Genomic DNA, 21,471 nt, shown 5'->3' on the forward strand with positions numbered 1-21,471 from the left:
GGGTTAAAGCCTCTGCCTTCAGCTCAGGTCATGATCCCAGGGTCCTGGGATCGAGTCCCGCATCGGGCTCTCTGCTCAGCAGGGAGACTGCTGTCTCCTCTCTCTCTCTGCCTGCCTCTCTGCCTACTTATAATCTCTGTCTGTCAAATAAATAAATAAAATCTTAAAAAAAAAAAAAAAGACCTCCACTTGTCTGGCTTCCGGCTGGTAGGTGTGGGAGAGGAAGAGATAAGGTGAAAAGGACTGCTTGAGTGATGAGAGTCTCTTACAGCCAGTCTGGGCCTCCTCCTCTTGCCCCCAACTTTATAATTAAACATTTTATTCAAATGGGAGGTTCTCTGGGGATGCCTGTGTGGCTCAGTCAGTTAAGAAACTTCCTTTGGCTCAGGTCATGATCTCAGGGTCCTGGGATCGAGCCCTGCGTTGGGCTCCCTGCTCAGAGGGGCGTGTGTTGGAGGATTGTCTCTCCCTCTCTCCCTCTGCCCCTACCCCTGCTCATGCTTTCTCTCTCTCTCTCTCTCTCTCAAATAAATAAATAAATATTTTTTTTAAAAAAGAGGAAATTGACATTGGTGCAACCCACCAACTTTATTTAGATTCCACCAGCTTTATGTGCACTTGTGTGTGTTTATGTGTGTTTATGTGTGTGTGTGTGTGTGTGTGTGTGTGGTGTTGTGCAAATCTATCAAACGTGTAGGTTCATAAAACAGCCACTGCAGTAAAGGCAGAGAACTGTTCCCTTAGCACAAAGAGCCCTGTGCTATGCCTTTACGGGCCCCCTCCCCCATCCCGGTCCCCTTGGCAACCACTAATCCTTTCTCCATCTCTATAACTGTGTTATTTCAAGAATGTTACATAAATGGAACCACACACTATGAAACCTTTGGAGATTGGCTTTTCCACTCAGCACGATTCCTTTGAGATCGGACTAAGTTGTTGCATGTTTTAATAGACCGTTGCTTTTTTATCCCTGAGAATATTCTGTCCATGGATGGGTCCCCTGCTTGTTAACCAATCACCCACTGAAGGACATCTGGACTAATTCCAGTTTTCGCCTCTTATGAACAAAGCTGCTAGGACCATTCATGCACATGTTTTTGTGTGAATGTAAGTTTTCATTTCTCCAGGATAAATGCCCAGGAATGCAATGTCGGACCATATGGTTGTTGCATGTTTGGTTGGATAAGAAAGTGCCAAACCATTTTCCAGAGTAACGGTATCATTTTGCATTCTCTCTAGCAGAGAACAGTTAACCCTTGAACAACACAGATTTCAACTGCATCAGTTTGCTTATAGGTGGATTTTTCCATAAATACGATACAGTGGTATAAATATATTTTCTCTTCTTTATGATTTTTTTAAAAGATTTTATTTATTTATTTATTTGCCAGAGAGAGAGAGGGAGAGAGAGAGAGCGCACAAGCAGACAGAGGCAGAGAGAGAAGCAGGCTCCCTGCCAAGCAAAGAGCTTGATGCAGGACTCAATCCCAGGACCCTGGGATCATGACCTGAGCCGAAGGCAGTGGCTTAACCGATTGAGCCACCCACGCGCCCCTCTTTATGATTTTCTTTCTTTTTTTTAAAGATTCCCCAACCTTTTTAAAAGATTTAATTTATTTATTTGACAGACAGGGATCACAAGTAGGCAGAGAGGCAGGCAGAGAGAGAGGGGGAAGCAGGCTCCCCGCTGAGCAGGGAGCCCGATGCGGGCCTCGATCCCAGGATCCTGAGATCATGACCTGAGCTGAAGGCAGAGGCTTAACCCACTGAGCCACCCAGGCGCCCCTCTTTATGATTTTCTTAATAACATTTCCCTTTCTCGGGAAATGAGATTTCCTGAGAAATATATTGCTTTCTTAGCTTACTTGATTGTTTTTTTCTTAAAGATTTTATTTGTTTGAGAGAGAGAGAGAGGGAAGCAGTGCTTCCCTCTCTCTCTCTCTCTGACTGCCTCTCCGTCTGCTTGTGATTTCTCTCTGTCAAATTAATAAATAAAAAAAAAATCTTTAAAAAAAAAAAAGATTTTATTTGTTTATTTGACAGAGAAAGAGAGAGCACAAGCAGGGGGAGTGGTAGGCAGAGAGAGAGGGAGAAGCAGACTCCCCACTGAGCAGAGAGCCCAATGTGGGGCTCGATCCCAGGACCCTGGGATCATGACCTGAGCTGAAGGCAGATGCTTACCCAACTGAGTCACCCAGACGCCCTAGCTAACTTGATTGTAAGAAAACAGCACTAGATACAGAATATGTGTTCCTCGATTGTTTATGTTATCAGGAAAACTTTGGGTCAACAGTAGGCTATTAGTAGTTAAGTTTTTGGAGAGTCACAAGTTATACATGATCGGGGGTGGGGGGTCATCACCCCTGACCTCTGCATTGTTCAAGAGTCAACTGTACAGGTGATCTAGTTTCTTTACATCCTCTCCAGCATTTAGTATTGTCACTATTTTTTATTTTAGCTATTTTGGTAGGTGTGTAGGGATATCTCATCGTGGTTTTCATTTGCATTTCCTTGGTGGCTAGTGATAGTGATATCATTATTTGCCATCTGTACATACTCAGGGGTGAAATGTTTCTTCCTGTCTTTTGCACCATTTGCTAATGACATTGTTTGGTTTTCTAATTGGGTTGTTTGGTTGAGTCTTGAGAATTTTTTAAAATATATTTAATATATTTAGATAGAAGTCCTTTGTTGGACATATGTTTTGCAACTTTTTTTTTTTTTAACAGTCTGTAGCTCATCTTTTCATCTCTTCCAGGGCAAAAATTTTTGGTTTGGATGAAGCCCGATTTGTCACACTTCCCTTTTATGGACTGTGCTTTTGTGTCATGTATAAGAACTCTTTGGCCTGATGTACTGAAGATTATCTCCTGTTTTCTTTTTAGAAGTTTTACATGTTATATATAAGTTTATGATCCATTTTGAATTAATTTTATATAAGCTGCAAGGTTTGGTCCAGGTTCAGACTTTTTCCCATTGATGCGCATTTGGCTCTAACACCTTTGTTGAATAGGCTGTCCTTCCCTTGACTTGTTTTTGCTCCCTTGATCAAAATCAGCTGGGCCTGTTTGTGTGGGTCTGTCTGGGTTCTATATTCTGTTCCATTCACCTATGGGTCTATCCCTCTGCCCAGTATCTACTCTCTTGATTCCTGGAGCTGTACAAGAAGCCTTAATGTCAGGTATACTGATTTCTTTTACTTTTTTTCTTCCTTTCTCAAAATTGTTTTAGTCATTGCTATTTTACTCTTTGCTTTTCCACATAAGTATTAGAAAAAGCGTGTTTCTCTCTATGGAAAATTTTACTGATATTTTCATTGTAATTGCATTAACTTTATAGATCAGTTTGGGGATAACTGACATTATTTTTTTTCTTTTTACTATGTTGACTCTTCCAATTCGTAACACAATATATCTCTCCATTTATTTAGATCTCCTCTTACTTTCTTCATCAGTGTTTTATAATTTTTAACATACAGATCCTGTACGTTTTTTGGTTAACTGTATACCTAAGTAGTTTATGTTCTTCTTTTTTTTCAAAGATTTTATTTATTTATTTGACAGAGAGACACAGCAAGAGAGGTAACATAAGCAGGCAGAGTGGGAGAGGGAGAAGAAGGCCTCCTGCTGAGTGGGGAGCCTGATGTGGGGCTTGATCCCAGGACCCTGGGATCATGAACTGAGCCAAAGGCAGACACTTAACCACTGAGCCACCCAGGTGCCCAGTATTTTATGTTCTTTGGAGCAATTATATTTGGTATTGTGTTTTCACCTTTCATTGTTAGTATATAAAAATGCTATTGTTTGTGTGTGTGTGTGTGTGTGTGTGTGTGTTTGTGGGTGCTGCAACAAAACTTTACTTACAAAAACAGATAGAGTCCATATTTGGTCCTGGGTCATGGTTTGCTGGTCCTTCTTCTAAAAGAACACAAAAATAAAGCAGAAAATATTCCAAGTTCCCTCTCAAAGCCAGATTTCCATTATTACTAAATAAACAACAAAAAAGACAATCGACTGTCTTATCCAGTTCAAAAATTTCTAAGGTATAATTCCCAGGAGTAATAATATAGTTACTTTAGGCCACAGGCGCATAACCTAATCACATATCTCCATGCCTAAGTCATATAAATTCCGAATCCCTTTCATAGTTCTCCTAATCAAATAAAAATAATCTCTTTGGGGTGCCTGGGTGGCTCAGATGGTTAAGCAACTGCCTTCGGCTCAGGTCATGATCCTAGAGTCCCAGGATCTAGTCCCACATGGGGCTTCCTGCTCAGTGGGGGGTCTGCTTCTCCCCTCTCATGCTCTCTCCTCTCATTCTATTTCTCAAATAAATAGATAAATATCTTTTAAAAAATCTCTTTGATGCTTTTTTCCTCTGGATGAAATATTTAGACAGAAGATCATGCATGGCTAAGAATATAAGTAGCTTGTCTCTCTGCGTTACTATGGTATTGTGAATTATAATAAGAAATACTATTTATTTGATCATTGCTCCAGGTTCCCTAATTAGTGCTAGAAACAGGGAGAGGTGTGTGCCTTCCGTCTTCTCCAGGAACCAAAAGTCTGGCCATTGGAGTTTGTTAAATGCTGAGAGAGAGAGAGAGTGTGTGTGTGTGTGTGTGTTTGCATCAATTGATATGACCATACGATTAGTCTTTTTTTGATATGGTCGATTACATTGACTGATTTTTGAATATTGAACCAGTCTTTCATACCTAGACTAAATCCCACTTGGTTGTGGTACACGGTATAATTCTTTTCTTTTTTTTTTTTGAGATTTTATTTATTTAATTGGCAGACAAAGATCACAAGCAGGCAGAGAGGCAGGCAAAGAGAGAGATGAGGAAGCAGGCTCACCAGCTGAGCAGACAGCCTGATGCGGGGCTCGATTCCAGGACCCCAGGATCGTGACCTGAGCCGAAGGCAGATGCTTTAACCCCCTGAGCCACCCAGGTGTCCCATGTATAATTATTTTTAAACACTGCCAGATTTGATTTGCTACTGTTTTGTTGAATTTCTCTGGCTGAGTTCATGAGATCTCTCAGTCTGTAGTTTTCCTTTTCTTTGTGTGATTTTTTCCCCCTGGTTTTGGGGGCAAAGTGAAACTGGCCCCATAAAATGAGGTGGAAAATGTTTTCTTATCTGGAAGAGGTCCTACAAAGCTAGTGCTAATTTCTCTTTCGGTGTTTGGTAGAATTCTCCACTAAAAACATCTGGATCTCGGGGGCCCTGGGTGGCTCAGTGGGTTAAAGCCTCTGTCTTCGGCTCAGGTCATGATCTCAGGGTCCTGGGATCGAGCTCCGCATTGGGATCTCTGCTCAGCGGGGAGCCTGCTTCCTCCTCTCTCTCTCTGCCTGCCTCTCTGCTTACTTGTAATCTCTGTCAAATAAAATAAATAAATTCTTAAAAAAAATAAAATCTTAAACAACAACAAAAAACACATCTGGATCTGAAGAGTCCTTTCTGGAGGGCAAATCTCTTCAATGGTTCTGAGACTATTTGGATGAGTTTGCTACTTTGTAGTCTTGGAGCACTTGGTCAATTTCTTCTCTAAGTTGTTGAATTTATGAGCATGGGGTTACCTTAATATCTTTTTTATTTTTTCAAAGATTTTTAAAAAGATTTTTTTTATGTATTTGACAGAGAGAGAGATCACAAGTAGGCAGAAAGGCAGGCAGAGAGAGAGGGGAGGAAGCAGGCACAGAGAGCCTGATGCAGGGCTCGATCCCAGGACCCTGGGATCATGACCTGAGGCAAAGGCAGAGGCTTTAACCCACTGAGCCTCCCAGGTGCCCCACCTTATTATCTTTTGAATAGCTGTGGGATCTGCAGAGACAGCCCGGGTTTCATTCCTGATGTTGGTGATTTGTATTTTCTCTTCTTATCTTTCTTGGTCTTGCCAGAGGTTTTTCATTTTATTGATCTTTTCAACGATCTAGTCTTTTGTTTCACTGATTTTATCTATTACTTTCTACCTTCCCTTTTTCTAGGTTTTGCTCTTATCTTTACAACTGCCCTCCTTCTGCTTGCTTTGAGTCTGTTTCACTCTTCTTTTTCTAGTTTCTTGGGGAGTAGGAGCCAGATAATTGGTTTGAGAACTTTCCTCCTTTATTTATTTTTCTTTTTAGTTATTTTTTTTAAATTGGAGTACAGTTGACACAATTTTACATTGGTTTCTTTTTTTATTAAGATTGGTCAAATTATTTTTTTTTTAAGATTTATTTATCTGGGGCACCTGTGTGGCTCAGTCAGTTAAGCATCTGCCTTCAGCCCAGATCATGATCCTGGGGTCCTTGGATCGAGTCCCACAGGGAGCCTGCTTCTCCCTCTCCCTCTGCCTGCTGCTCCTCCTGCTTGTGCTTTCTCTCTCTGTGTCAAATGAATAAATACAATCTTTATTTTTAGTATTCTATTTATTAATTTGTCAGAGAGAGAGAGCACAAGTAGGGGAACCAGCAGGCATAGGGGGAAGCAGGGTCCCTGCTGAGCAAGGAGCCAATGAGGGACTCGATCCCAGGACCCTGGGATCATGACCTGAGCTGAAGGTAGAAGCTTAGCCAACTGAGCCACCCGGCAGTCCCAATAAATAAAAATAAAATCTTTAAACAAAGATTTGAGAGAGAGAGGACGAGTGGGAGGGACAAAAGGAGAGGGAGAGAGAATTCCAAGCAGACTTCACACTGAGCGCAGAGCCCACATGGGGCTGGATTCCAAAACTCCGAGATCACAACCTGAGCAGAAACTGGGAGCCGGACGCTTAACTGACTGCACCACATGGGCAACACCGGGGCAGTATAGACATTTTAACCATATTTGCTCTTCCAATACATGAGCATAGAATGTTCTCCCACTTCTTTGTGTCATCTTCAATTTCTTTTGTAAATGTTATGTAGTTTTTAGAGTACACATCTTTTACCTCTTCAGTTAGGTTTATTCCTACGTATCTTAGGGTATTAGGTGCAATTGTAAGTGGGATTGATTCTTTGATTTGTTTTTCTGCTGCTTCATTATTAGTGTATAGAAATGCAACAGCTCTCTGTACATTGATTTTGCCTCCTGTGACCTTACGGAATTTCTGTATCAGTTTCATCAATTTTTTGGTGGAGTCTTTCAGGTTTTTTACTAAGAGTATCATGTCTTTGAAAGTATGACTTCTTCTTCCTTTCTGATTTGGTTGCCTTTTATTTCTTTTTGTTGTCTATTGCTGAGGCTAGGACTTCTAGTTCTATGTTAAATAACACCAGTGAGAGTGGACATCCCTGTCTTGTTCTTGACTGTAGAGGAAAAGCTGTCAGTGTTTCCCCATTGAGGATGATACTAGCTGTGGGTCTTCCTTTATGATGTTGAGGTATGTCCTCTCTATTCCTGCTTTATTGAGGGTTTTATCAGGAATGGATGCTGGGGCACCTGGGTGGCTCAGTCCTTAAGCATCTGCCTTAGGCTCAGGTCATGATCCCAGGGTCCTGGGATCGAGCCCCACATTGGGCTTCCTGCTCAGCAGGAAGCCTGCTTCTCCCTCTCCCTCTCCCACTCCCCCTGCTTGTGTTCCCTTTCTCTCTATGTCTTTCTCTGTCAAATAAATAATAACATTTTTTTTAGAAAAGATTTTATTTATTTATTTGTCAGAGAGTGAGAGTGTGAGCACAAGCAGAGGGAGAAGCAGGCTCCCCAATAAGCAAGGAGTCTGATGTGGGACTTGATCCCAGGACTCTGGGATCATGACCTCAGCCGAAGGCAGATGCTTAACTGACTGAGCCACTCAGGCGTCCCCAAGCATCCAACTCCTGATTTTGGCTCAGGTCTTAATCTTGAGGTTGTGAGATCAAGCCCCGAATCGGGCAGGCTCCATGCTCAGTGCGGAGTCTGTTTGTCCCTATCTCTCTTCTTCCTCTGCTTGGGCTCATTCAAGTGCACATGCTCTCTCTCTCTCAAATAAAGAAATAAAATCTTAAAAAAAAAAGAATGGATGTTGTACTCTGTCAAATGTTTTTTTGCATCTGTGAGAGGATCATATGGTTCTTATGCTTTCTTTTATTAATGTGGTGTATCACATTGATTGATTTGTGAATATTGAACCCCCCTTGCAACCCAGGAATAAATCCCACTTGATCATGGTGAATGATTCTCCTAATGTGCTGTTGGATTGAATTTGCTAGTATTTCATTGAGAATTTTTGCATCTGTGTTCATCAGAGGTATTGGCCTATAGTTACCTTTTTTAGTGGGGTCTTTGTCTGGTTTTGGGATCAACGTAATGCTGGCCTCATAGAATGAGTCTGGAAGTTTCCCTTCCATTTCTGTTTTTTGGAACAGTTTCAGAAGACTAGGTATTAACTCTTTCTTAAATGTTTAGTAGAGTTCCCCTGGGAAGCCATCTGGCCCTGGACTTTTGTTTGTTGGGAGATTTTTGATGACTGATGCAATTTCTTTGCTGGTTATGGGTTGGTTCGAATTTTCTGTCTCTTCCTCTTTCAGTTTTGGTAGTTTATATGTTTCTAGGAATATATCCATTTCTTCCAGATTGTTGAATTTGTTGGTGTAGAGTTGCTCATAGTATGTTCTTATAATTGTTTGTATTTCTGTGGTGTTGGTAGTGATCTTCTCTCACATTCGTGATTTTATTTCTTTGGGTCCATTCTATTTTCATTTTGGTAAGTCTGGCTAGGGATTTATCAATTTTATTAATTCTTTCAAAGAACCAGCTCCTAGTTTCATTGATCTGTTCTACCGAGGTTTTTTGGTTTGTTTGTTTCTATATCGAGTATTTCTGCTCGAATTTTTATTATTTCACTTCCTCTGCTGGCTCTAGGCTTCATTTGCCATTCTTTTTCTAGCTCCTTTAGTTTTTGTTTTTTTTTAAGATTTTATTTATTTATTTGACAGGGAGAGATCACAAGTAGGCAGAGAGGCAGGCAGAGAGAGAGGAGGAAGCAGGCTCCCTGCTGAGCAGAGAGCCCGATGTGGGACTCGATCCCAGGACCCTGAGATCATGACCTGAGCCAAAGGCAGCGGCTTAACCCACTGAGCCACCTAGGCGCCCCTCTAGCTCCTTTAGTTTTAATGTTAGGTTGTATATTTGACAATTTTCTTACTTCTTGAGGAAGGCCTGTGTTACTACTTACTTCCCTCTTATAACCACTTTTACTGCATTCCAAAAGTTTTGGACCATCGTGTTTTCATTTTCATTTGTTTTCATATATTATTTTTAAAAATTTCTTCTTTAATTTCCTGGTAGACCCATTCTTTATTTAGTAGGATGTTCTTTAACCTCCATATATTTGTGGTCTTTACAAATATTTCTCTTGTCTTTGACTTCAAGTTTTATAGTGTTGTGGTCAGAAAAAAATGCATGGCCCGATCTCAATCTCTTTGTACTTGTTGAGACCTGATTTATGACCCTGTTTGTTATCTATTCTGGAGAATGTCCCGTGTGCCACTAGAGAAGAATGTGTATTCTGTTGCTTTAGGATGAAATGTTCTGAATATATCTGTTAGGTCCATCTGGTCCAGTGTGTCATTCAAAGCCATTATTTTCTTGTTGATCTTCTGCTTAAATGATCTGTCCCTTGCTGTAAGTGACGTGTTAAAGTCCCCTACTGTTATTGTATTATTAGCAATGAGGTACTTTATGTTTGTTATTAATTATTTTATATATTTGTGTGCTCCCAAGTTGGGGGCATAAATATTTACAATTGTTAGATCTTCTTGTTGTAGTTCCTTCCTTCATCTCTTGTTACAGTCTTCCATTTAAAATCTAGTTTTTCTTGGGTACCTGGGTGTCTCAGTTAGTTAAGCACCCAAATCTTGATCTTAGCTTAGGTCTTGATCTCAGAATCATGAGTTCAAGCTTTGCACTGGGCTCCACATTGGGAGCGGAGTCTACTTTAAAAAAAAAAAAATATGGGGCGCCTGGGTGGCTCAGTGGGTTAAAGCCTCTGCCTTTGGCTCAGGTCATAATCCCAGCGCCTTGGGATCAAGCCCCACATCGGGCTCTCTGCTCAGCAGGGAGCCTGCATCCTCCTCTCTCTCTGCCTGCCTCTCTGCCTGCTTGTGATCTCTGTCTGTCAAATAAATAAATAAAATCTTTAAAAAAAATCTTGTTTCTCCGATATACGTATTACTACTTCAGCTTTCTTTTGACATCCATTTGCATGATAAATATTTCTCCATCCCCTCACTTTCAATCTACAGGTGTCTTAAAGTCTAAAATAAATCTCTTGTAGATAGCATATAGGTGGGTCTTATAATTTTATCCTTTCTGACACCCTGTGCTTTTGACTGGAGCAGGTAGTCCACTTACATTCAGAATGATTTTTTTTAGATTTTATTTTTAAGTAATCTCTACATGCAACGTAGGGCTCAGGTTTACAACCCCAAGACTAAGTGTCACATGATTCACTCACTGAGCAAGCCGAGTAATTATTGTGATTATTTTTGGAGTAATTATTGATATGAACTTAGTGTCATTTTATTGCTTTTGTTGTTGTTGTTTCTGGAGACTTTCTCCTTTCCTTTCTAGTCTTGTCTTGGTTTTTCTTTCCCACTCACAGAGTCTCCTTTACTATTTCTTGTAGGACAGGTTTAGTGATCACAAATGCTTCTAGTTTTTGTTTTTCCGGGAAACTCTTTTTCTCTCTTTCTGTTCTGAATGACAGCCTTGCTGGACAAAGTATTCTTGGCTGCATATTTTCCCCATTCAGCATGTTGACTATACCATAGCACTCTCTTCTGACCTGCCACGGTTTTGTGGATAGATCTGCTGCTGACCTTATTTCTCTTCCCTTGGGAGTTAGGGACTTCTTTTTTGTCTTGCTGCTTTTAGGAATGTATCTTTAGCTTTATATTTTACAAATTTAACTTTAATATGTTATGGTGTTGGCCTGCTTTTATTGATTTTGGTGGGAGTTCTCTGTGCCTCCTGGATTTGGATGTCTGTTTCCTTTCCCAGATTAGGAAAGTTTTCAGCTATAATTTCCTCAAAATCAACTTTGTGCCCCTTTTCCCATTCTTCTTCTGGGACTCCTGGGACACAAATGTTATTATGCTTTATGGAGTCTGTATTTGTGATCCAGTATTTTTCTTTCCCTCTTCTTTTCACCTTCATAATTTCCCTAATTTTATTTTTGTCACTCATTTGTTCCTCTGCTTCTTCCATCCTTTTGGTCATTACATCCAGTCAGTTTTGAGTCTCAGTTACAGGATTTTTCATTTTGGGCTGACTAGCTTTTAGATGTTTTATCTCTGTGGTAAGAGACTCCCTGGCATCTTCTATGCTTTTCAAGGCCAGCTAGTCTCCTTATGATTCTTGTTCTAAATTCTGGATCAGGCATATTACTTAACCTGTTTTGATTAGATCCCTGGCTGTGACCTTTCCTTGTTCTTTCTTTTGGGATGAATGCCACTGTCAAGTCCTAGGTTGGGCCCTGTATTCAGTGTTGAGCCTCCTTTAAAAAAAAAAAAAAGGAAAATCTGTTATGTTTCCTGCTTCTGAGTATAATTCCTTTATGGATAAAGGGTCATATACTGTCCGGGGCCTGGTACTTTAAGAAGTGTCTCTAGTGTATGCTGTGTCCCTTCTGCTGCTGTGTTTTCGCTGCTCTTTCCATCCGGTCAGTCCCCTGCAGAGTTTCTTCTTGCCTGGAGTGGGAAGCATTTGGACCTTGGCCAGAATGTGGAGAGTTTTAACCAGGTGTGCTCTGGTCTGCTTGCCAAAAGAGACCTGATGCTATTTCCACTAGTGCTGAAACTTTGCAGAGCGCTATGGTCAGTAGACATGGTGTGCTGCAGGATGGGGTGGCAGTGGTCTTCTGGGGAAGGACCACTGCTGTGATTCTCAGACACACTTGCCTGGTAATGAAGCACCTGCAGAGGGCAGGGGGGTGGGGCTTGGTATAAGCAGTTTAGAACACTGCTGCTTACTTAAGTTAGTTTATGCTGAGGGGCATAAAGTAACTAAGTTAGTTTATGATAGTGGCACCCACCATCTCTTTTGTCTCCTTTTTTAAAAAAAGATTTTATTTATTTATTTGACAGACAGAGATCACAAGTAGGCAGAGAGGCAGGCAGAGAGTGAGAAGAGAAAGCAGGCTCCCTGCTGAGCAGAGAGCCTGATGTGGGGCTGGATTTCAGGCTCGAATCATGACCTGAGCTGAAGGCAGAGATTTTAACCCACTGAGCCACCAAGGTGCCCCTCTTTTGTCTCCTAAGAGGCAATGTTATCTCTCCCAGATGTTCTCTAAGAAGGGGGAACCAGCTCTCCCAGGGGGAGCCTCAGATTACGCTGTCTGCCCCTGGTCTACCGGCCCTCCTTCTCCACAGGAGCACTGCAGTGCCCTCAGGGCTCTGTACCAGTCACAATGCGGACCTCTCAAACTCCAGTCTTTGAGCCCCACAGCTTATACAACCTCACAAAAATCAGCCCCATTGGTTTTCCCAGTCAATAGTCTTGAGGAAGTGTTTTTCTTTGTGTGATCCCCTCTGCACTACTCTTTTTTGCCTCTCTCAGTGACCAGGGCTCCCTCCTCCCTGCGGCACATCTCGTCTCCACACCTCCTACCTTCACCTACCAGGGACCTCCTCTCTGCCTCGTCTGCAGTTTGTTCTGTCAGCCCTCAGATCAATTTCTTGGGTATTCAGAATGATTTGACATTTATCTGACATAGTATTATCAAGGAAGTATAGGGTCTTCCTACCACTCAGTCATCTTAGCTCCTCCTCCCTTAAAAATTTTTTTTTTTGTGTGTAATCTCTACACCCAGTGTGGGGTTTGAACTCATGACCCCATGATCAAGAGTCATATGCTGCACCAATTGAGCCAGCCAGGTGCCCCCAGTCCCACATATTTGTGAAATTTCCTTTTGGTTTCCATCTTCCATCATCCCCCAAGGATTACTGAGAAGCATGTTTTTTAATAAGTGTCTTAGGGATCTTACTGTCGTCTTCCTGTTATTGATTTCTAGTTTGATTCCATATGGTCAGAGAACATACACTGTATGATTTCAATTCTTCTGACTTTCTGGAGGTATTTTTTATGGCCCAGAAATTGTCCATCTTGGTGAATGTTCAGTAGGCACTTGAAAACAATGTGTTGTTGTTGGGTTGAATGTTCCATAAATATCAGTTAGATCCGGGGCCCCTGAGTGGCTCAGTGGGTTGGGCCTCTGCCTTCGGCTTGGGTCATAGTCTCAGGGTCCTGGGATGGAGCCCCATATCAAGCTCTCTGCTCAGTGAGGAGCCTGCTCCCCCACCCCCGCCTGCCTCTCTGCCTACTTGTGATCTCTGTCTGTAAATAAATAAATACAATCTTTAAAAAAATATATCAGTTAGATCCTGTTTAATCAATGGTGTTGTTCAGTTTTTCTTTATCATTGCTGAAATTCTCTACAGTAGTTCTATTAATTGCTGATGTGGGGTGTTGATGTCCTTAATTATAATTGTGGATTTGTCTATTTCTCCTTTCAGCCCAATCACTGTTGCTTTGCATTTTTTGAAGCTGTTTTGTTGATGCATACCCATTTAGGATTGCTGTATTTTCTTGGTGAATCAATTCTTCTATCATTATGTAATGTTCCTCCATTATGTAATGTTCCTTATTGTTTATTTGCTCTGAGATCTACTTTTTAAAAATTTATGTTAACATTGCATATCTTTTCCTTCCCTTTACTTTCAACCTACCTTTGTCATCATATTTGAAGTGAATTTCTTGTAGATGGCATATAGTTGGGTTGTGTTTTGCCTCTACTCTGCTAATCTCTGTCTTTTGACTGTCATATTTGGACCATTTACACTAAATAATTAATAAGATATGTTTGGACTTCTGTCTGCCATTTTATTACTTGTTTTTTTATTTGTTCCCTTTGATTCTCATTCTTCTGCTTCTCCTCTCCTTTTGCCTTCCTTTGGTTGCAAAAACATTTCTTAGAATTCCATTTTTACATATTTTTTAAAAAATATTTTATTTATTTATTTGACAGAGAGAGACCACAAGCAGGCAGAGAGGCAGGCAGAGAGAGAGGAGGAAGCAGGCTCCCTGCTGAGCAGAGAGCCCGATGAAGGACTCGATCCCAGGACCCTGAGATCATGACCCGAGCCGAAGGCAGAGGCTTTAACCCACTGAGCCACCCAGGTGCCCCCATTTTTACATATTTATATAATTTCTTACTACATCTCATTGTGTCATTTTCTTAGTGGTTGCTGTGGTGTTACAATGTGCAGATGTAGCTTAACACAGTTTACTGATAGCAGTGTTTCACCACTTTGATTGAAGTGTAGAAAACTTAATTTCCTTTTGGTCCCTTTACCTTTCTGACTTTTAAATATAACTGCTCCCTGCCACGAGACTCTATCCCAGGACTCTAGGATCATGACCTGAGCTGAAGGCAGATGCTTAACCAACTGAGCCACCCAGGTGCTCCACTTTAGTTTATTTTAGTGATCTTTACATCCAACCTAGGGCTTGAACTCACAAGCTCAAGATCAAGAGTCACATGCCCTTCTGACTAAGGCAGCCAGGTGTCCCCAGTTTTCAGAAATTTAATTATTATATATTGGCTCGGATTTCTTTTGGTTTATCCTACTGGGGTTTTCTCAGCTTCTTGACTCTGTAGGTTTATGTCTTTTGCCAAACTTGAGAAGGTTTCAATAATTCTTTCTTTTAATACTTCTTTAACACCACTGTCTCCTCTACTTCTGATAGTCCAATGGTATGAATCTTAGATCTTTGTTATTGTCCTATATGTCCTTGAGACTATTTATCTTTTTTTTTCCTAGTGTATTTATCTGTTATTCAGATTGGGCAAGTTCTATTGTCCTATCTCTAAGATCACTTCTTCTCTGTCAAACTTATTCTGCCATTTGATCCTTTTGCATAAGTTTTAGATTTCACTTATATTTTTCAGTTCTTTTGTCTCTATTCGGTTCTTTTTAGTATCTTACATGGTAAGAATTTCTGCCTCTTCATTTGTTTCAAGTTTATTTGCAATTCCTTATTGAATCATTGTTATAATTACTTTGAAATCCTTGTCAGATAACTCCAACATCCAACTAATCTTGTTATTGGTTTTTGTTGATATCTTTTCACTCATATTGTGATTTTATTCTTTTTTTTTTTTAAAGATTTTACCCATTCATTTGACAGGGAGAGAGAGAGAGCAAAAGCAGGGGGAGTGGCAGACAGAGGGAGAGGGAGAAGCAGGTTCCCTGCTGAGCAGGGGGAGCCCCATATGGGTCTCGATCCCAGGACCCTGGGATCATGACCTGAGCTGAAGGCAGCCTCTTAACCAACTGAGCCACCCAGGTGCCCCAATTTTTTGGTTTTTGTTGCAAGATCTGATATGTATAGCATCGCAGATATTCTGTCTATTATGTTACAATACTTTGAATCCTATTTAAGTCTTCTGTTTTAGGAATCAATTATCTTGTTTAAGTTTAGCATACAAGTCTTGACTGTTTGGGGGCCATGGTTCCAATGACAGCTTGGTTTTCAGAGTCCTTGCAATGTTATTCTGGTCTGCTTCATTTACCTGGTGCCCCCCAGAGCACCATCTCAGTCTTTATTACTGTCAGGGGTAGATGTTGTTTTCCTGGTCCGTGGGTGTGGGGTGAAAGATGTGGGATTAGAAGGTAGGAACACTTTTTTTTTGGTTTCTCAGTGCCCCCTGCTCCATCTGTGCTGGTGTTATCTCAGGTGTATAACCCCTTCCTGGGTCTGTATGCTCCATGCAAAGCTTTAAATAGTTTTGTTTTGATTTTTGGTGGTTGCACTGCTATAAGTGGCCCATCAGAGTGCCCCATCAGACTTTAACTTAGTTGATCTGTCTGTGCATCAGATCCAGTTATCCTCAGAAATCTTGACATACCAAAGCAAATGCCATGGGGCACCTGGGTGGCTAAGTCGGTTGAGCATCTGCCTTCAGCTCAGGTCATGATCCTGGGGTCCTGGGATTGAGCCCCATGACCGGTTCCATGCTCAGCAGGGAGAGCCTTCTTCTCCTTCTCCCTCTGTCCCACCTCCGCACTCGTACTCTCTCTCTTTCTCAAATAAATAAAATCTTAAACACATACACACACACAGCAAATGTCATGTGCAAAACCATAGCAGAGAGTATGGCCTTAGTGGTAATTTATTTTTCTACAGACCCTAGTCTGCCTAATTATCAGTCACTGACCCTTGTAGTTCAAAAAGCTTATTAGGCCTGACTGGCCTAAGTGGGAGAGCAATCTGTTGGATATTTTTATTATTTTATTTTACTTTATTATTATTTTTTTATTATTTTATTTTCAAAAGATTTTATTTATTTATTTGACAGACAGAGATCACAAGTAGGCAGAGAGGCAGGCAGAGAGAGAGAGGAGGAAGCAGGCTCCCTGCTGAGCAGAGAGCCCGATGCGGGGCTCGATTCCAGGACCCTGGGATCATGACCTGAGCCGAAGGCAGAGGCTTTAACCCACTGAGCCACCCAGGCGCCCCTACTTTATTATTATTTTTAAAGAAAGGCAGACTGTCACATGCAGCAGTTCATTTGGGTGTGTCTGGAGTCTTGGAACTTGACTACCCTACGTTCTCCTACAAATGGACCTTAAGAGCTTGTTTGGAGGTTCTAGCAGGGGAGCACAGCTACTCGTATACCTTTGACCGAAGAACTGTCCTCCTCAACCGAGGAAGGTCATCCTCTTTGAACAAGCACACAGCTCCAGGAGGGATGCACATGGAGCAGTGAGGGAGGAAGGGGACACCCACCTAGCCAGCCAGATCAGCCGAATCGGCCTGCACGGCTCTTATGTCTTTTCTCCAATTTGTCAAGGGGACACCCACCTAGCCTGCCAGATCTGGCAATCATTGGGGTGACAGATGTCCCAGCCAAATCACCCTCACATCCTGGATATTTTTTTTTTTTAAAGATTTTATTTATTTATTTGACAGAAAGAGATCACAAGTAGGCAGAGAGGCAGGCAGAGAGAAGGAGGAAGCAGGCTCCCTGCTGAGCAGAGAGCCCGATGCGGGACTCGATCCCAGGGCCCTGAGATCATGACCTGAGCCGAAGGCAGCGGCTTAACCCACTGAGCCACCCAGGCGCCCCGATCCTGGATATTTTTTAAAGCACTTCCATCTCCTTTAGTTTTTTGTTTAATACAATGATCAGCACACTCTCCCCCATCTTGTGTTGTTTTAGTGACACCATATGGCTGGACTGGGGTAGCCAAATGCAGTCTTGACTATATCTTATCCTACTGCTACTGCTTTAACTGTGGCGTTTCTCCCCTGGAAATGTCCTACACAATCAAAAGAAGTATTACCCCTACTTAAAATGTCTGTTACTCCAGTACTTTCAGCAGCATCGGTTACAACCATCTGAAGGTATGTTCCTCAAGTAAAATGTGGCACAGTTTGAACAAATATCAACCGTGATGAGGTTCCGGTGATAACCTGAAAGGGCGTCACAGAGCTGATGTTGATCTATTAGGAGTGGGTGGGGCTAATGCCCAGTGTAATGGGAACTTTTTGGTAACAAGACTTTGCCAAAAGATAGAAGTCTGACATGCCCTAGTGGTTTCTTATCAGAAACATAAAGTCCTCTGCTTTGTAAGAGACAGTAGGTTGTGTTCTTTGGCTTCCAGAGGGTCGGAGTGTTGTAAATTCACCCATGTGGATCCAAAAGACTTAAACTTGGTAAGCAAAGCTTTGGATTTTGTTGGGGTTGATCAGCTACCCCTACTGGTGAAGGTGAGATGACACCATAGACAAGGTTGCTGAGATTAAGGCTTCTGACTTGCCAAGCAACAGGACATCATCTAGACGGTGAAAGCTTTGGACATCAGAAGGTAAAGGTACTTGTGCTACATCCCGACTCACACACTGGTGACAAATTGTGGAGGGAGGTTCCCTCATGAGTGCATTCTAATGTGGCAGTACCCTGAAATCATGCCGTACCAGATCCCAGGGAGGTCTCCTAACTTGGCCTGCACGGCTCTTATGTCTTTTCTCCAAGAAGGTGTTGTGACTTTACTGGCCCCACGCTGGGGGCCAATTTGTCAAGTGGTCAAGCAACCCCTAATCAACAGTACAGTTAAGTTGGATTGTCTGATTCCCATAGATTCAGTGGTAAGGAGACAAGGAACCATAAGGATTTATTATTTACACAGACAATAAAACCAAGGTCAGTATTTTTTTTTAAGATTTTTAAATTTATTTGTCAGAGAGAGTGCATGCACAAGTAGGGAGAGTGGCAGGCAGAGGGAGAAACAGGGTCCCCACTGAGCAGGGAGCACGATGTGGGACTTGATCCCAGGCCCCTGGGATCATGACCTGAGCCAACTGCAGACGCTTAACCGACTGAGCCACCAGGTGTCTGAAAGTAAGGTCAGTATTGTGTCACTGCCCCTTTGCCCAGTCTCATAGGATGACACTGAACCAGAGGGGCCGGAGGACAGAAAGCATGCATGGTCGGTCACTCTGTCATTGAGAACTGTCCTATAAACTACAACCAGACAGTTTTACAGATTTCCACAGAGGTTTGTGGCTTACCCTAAGGGGGAGTATCAGAGCAGAAAGTCCCATGCTTCACCTGAACCAGAGAGGCAGATGAGAAAATGCTTTGTGGGAGCCTCTGGCAAGATAGCAAGGTTTCTGGGACATAGGGAAGCAGATGAGAAATGGCTGTGTGACAGCTCTTCACAAGACCATGATGTTCCAGGGGAGGATCACAGGGCGTCCTGCCAGGACTTGGGTGACTACAGTTAAAACTTGACTATGTGACCTATGTGGAGAGAGGCAAGATGGCCACAGTGCCATTTTGGATCTGTTCACCTACAATTTATAAATGAACATGCAAGTTTAGTAGCTTAGAATCTTATTAGGATTTCATAGAAAATGACGGTCTAGCTGTGACTAATTAGTGAATAGAGAATTTTAAGTACTACCATTAGCCAGAAGTTTGTCTTTTTTTTTCTTAAGATTTTATTTATTTATTTGACAGACAGAGATCACAAGTAGGCAGAGAGGCAGGCAGAGAGAGAGGAAGGAAGCAGGCTCCCCGCTGAGCAGAGAGCCCGATGCGGGGCTCGATCCCAGAACCCTGGAATCATGACCTGAACTGAAGGCAGAGGCTTTAACCCACTGAGCCACCCAGGCGCCCCAGAAGTTTGTCTTATTAAATTTTGGTTACATAGTTTAAGTAGAAAATACTGGGGTTAAAATATTAGAACACAAAGATAAATGTTTTCTTCTTATTCATGTGCCATTTTTATGACTTTGTAATTCACCTAATAAAAATGTAGAAGCAAGTACATAAAATCAGAATTAGAAGCCAAATAAGGGTTCCACAATTAGCTCCAGTTTTATTGTAAGAAGATAACTCTAAGACAAAATCGTTATGCTTTGGGGCAGAATAATCATACACATTTAAATTTAAAGGTCCTTTGCCTTCTGACCTTTGTTCTTGTACAATTGCCTTGTATTCACAGTCAATTTTTGTAAACCCTCAAATAGTCTAAGTAAAACAGCTTTCTGTTGCTACAGGCTTATATTGAAATCAACATTACTGACTAAACATTTGGATTTCTTTTAACACATGGTTACCCATTTATTTCTTTTATATTCTTCCAGGCAGAGTAAACTGAGACTCATCTCAGGTTTTAAATTAAACTAGATTAAAAAATACTTTGTATTGCTGAAAATAGTTTCATCAAGTGAAATTTCTTGTAAGGCTACAATCAGAAAGCAGAGGAAAGATAAAGTTATGGGAGTAAATGGGAAGAATGAGAGAAGAAAATGAAGGTAAAAGAGAAAAAGGACCAAGAAAGGTGTTTCAATTCTTTACAATTTGGGGAGGAACGTGCCAGTTTTTTAGACTTTTTCTTTTTTTAAAGATCTTATTTTGGGGCGCCTGGGTGTCTCAGTGGGTTAAGCCTCTGCCTTCGGCTCAGGTCATGATCTCAGGGTCTTGGGATCGAGCCCCACGTTCGGCTCCTTGCTCAGCAGGGGAGCCTGCTCCCCCCCCACACTGTGTCAAATAAATAAATAAATAAAATCTTTTTAAAAAGTTTTTTTTTACGAGTTTATTTATTTATTGACAGAGAGAGATCACAAATAGGGAGAGAGGCAGGCAGAGAGAGAGGGGGAAACAGCCTCCCCACAGAGCAGAGACCCCGACGCAGGGCTCGATCCAGGACCCTGGGACCATGACCTGAGCTGAAGGCAGAGGCTTAACCCACTGAGACACCCAGGTGCCCCAAGATTTTACTTTTAAGTAATCTCTACACTCAACATGGGACTCAAACTTACAACCCCAAGATCAAGACTTGCAGGCTCTGGGAAAGCCTGGATGGCTCAGTTGGTTAAGCATTTGCTTTTAGCTTGGGTCATGATCTTGGGATCCTGGGATTGAGTCCCATGTTGGGCTCCCTGCTCAGCTCGGAGCCTGTTTCTCCCTCTGCCTGTTGCTCCCCCTGCTTGTGCTTTCTCCTTCTCAAACTCCCTTTCTCTCTGCCAAATAAATAAATAGAAATCTTGGGGGGGAAAAAAGAGTTTCCTGCTCTGTTGACGGAGCCAGACAGGTTCCCCTAGACTTTTCGACTTCTGAAAAATGTTAGGACAGTTAATCTCTAAGAATCTTAAACTTTGTGATTTCCAGTAATGAAAATCACTACTGGAAAAATTACAAGCTTCAGGAAGGAAAAAATCATAGTTTAATTTGAAATTTTTATTCCTAGCTAATAGAGTTTCCTATAAAAATTCTTGTCAAATGCTAGAGACCTTTCTCGAGATGATATCATGCTTGGTGTGCATTCATTATAAACATTTTTCTTGTGGCTTTGAGAGGCTATTAATCCTTCTAAACCTCTTTTTAAAAGAACACCTTGTACAGGCAATGTAGTTATGAGAATTACCTAAAAAAGCAGTAAAAATACTTTATTCAACTTGGGTTTAAACCTGACATATAAAACTATAAGGGACATAAAATGTTATGTGTCAAATATATTTCTACTTAAAAATTGAAAAATTTTTAAAAATTTCCCTACCATCCGGGGAATAGTGAGAGGTTGGGAGTCGGCATTTGTTTGGAGTCTGGTCCAACTTGGAAACAACAGGAGGTTAACTGGACTTCACCAGTCCTGGCTCTCACTGAGGCTCCTGGAGAAACTGTAATCCTCTTAGCACTGAGCCCTGGAACTCTTCTCCTGGTGCCCCAGGAAGATGGTTGTTTGTTTTTGTTTTTGTTTTTTAAGATTTTATTTATTTATTTGACAGAGAGAGAAAGAGATCACAAGTAGGCAGAGAGGCAGGCAGAAAGAGAAGGGGAAACAGGCTCCCTGCTGGGCAGAGAGCCCGATCTGGGGTTCTATCCCAGGACCCCGGGATCATGACCTGAGCCGAAGGCAGAGGCTTAACCCATTGGGCCACCCAGGCGCCCCAGGAAGATGGTTGTTTAAAGCTCTGCCTATCAGTGTAAGCCTGGACACTGTGTTCGAAA

The 21,471-nt window shown here is 41.8% G+C and overlaps 1 long non-coding RNA gene across 1 annotated transcript; it reads right to left on the reverse strand.

Moving 5' to 3' along the window:
• Positions 1–1,761: 1,761 nt before the first annotated feature.
• On the reverse strand, positions 1,762–11,401 carry LOC116583703. Its single transcript, XR_004282845.1, has 3 exons — positions 11,342–11,401; positions 6,943–6,946; positions 1,762–1,787 (listed from the first exon to the last, which is right to left on the reverse strand). It is a non-coding gene; the product is annotated as an uncharacterized LOC116583703 (long non-coding RNA).
• Positions 11,402–21,471: the final 10,070 nt, after the last annotated feature.

The sequence above is a fragment of the Mustela erminea genome, chromosome X (genome assembly GCF_009829155.1).
Source record: "Mustela erminea isolate mMusErm1 chromosome X, mMusErm1.Pri, whole genome shotgun sequence".
Taxonomy (NCBI): domain Eukaryota; kingdom Metazoa; phylum Chordata; class Mammalia; order Carnivora; family Mustelidae; genus Mustela; species Mustela erminea.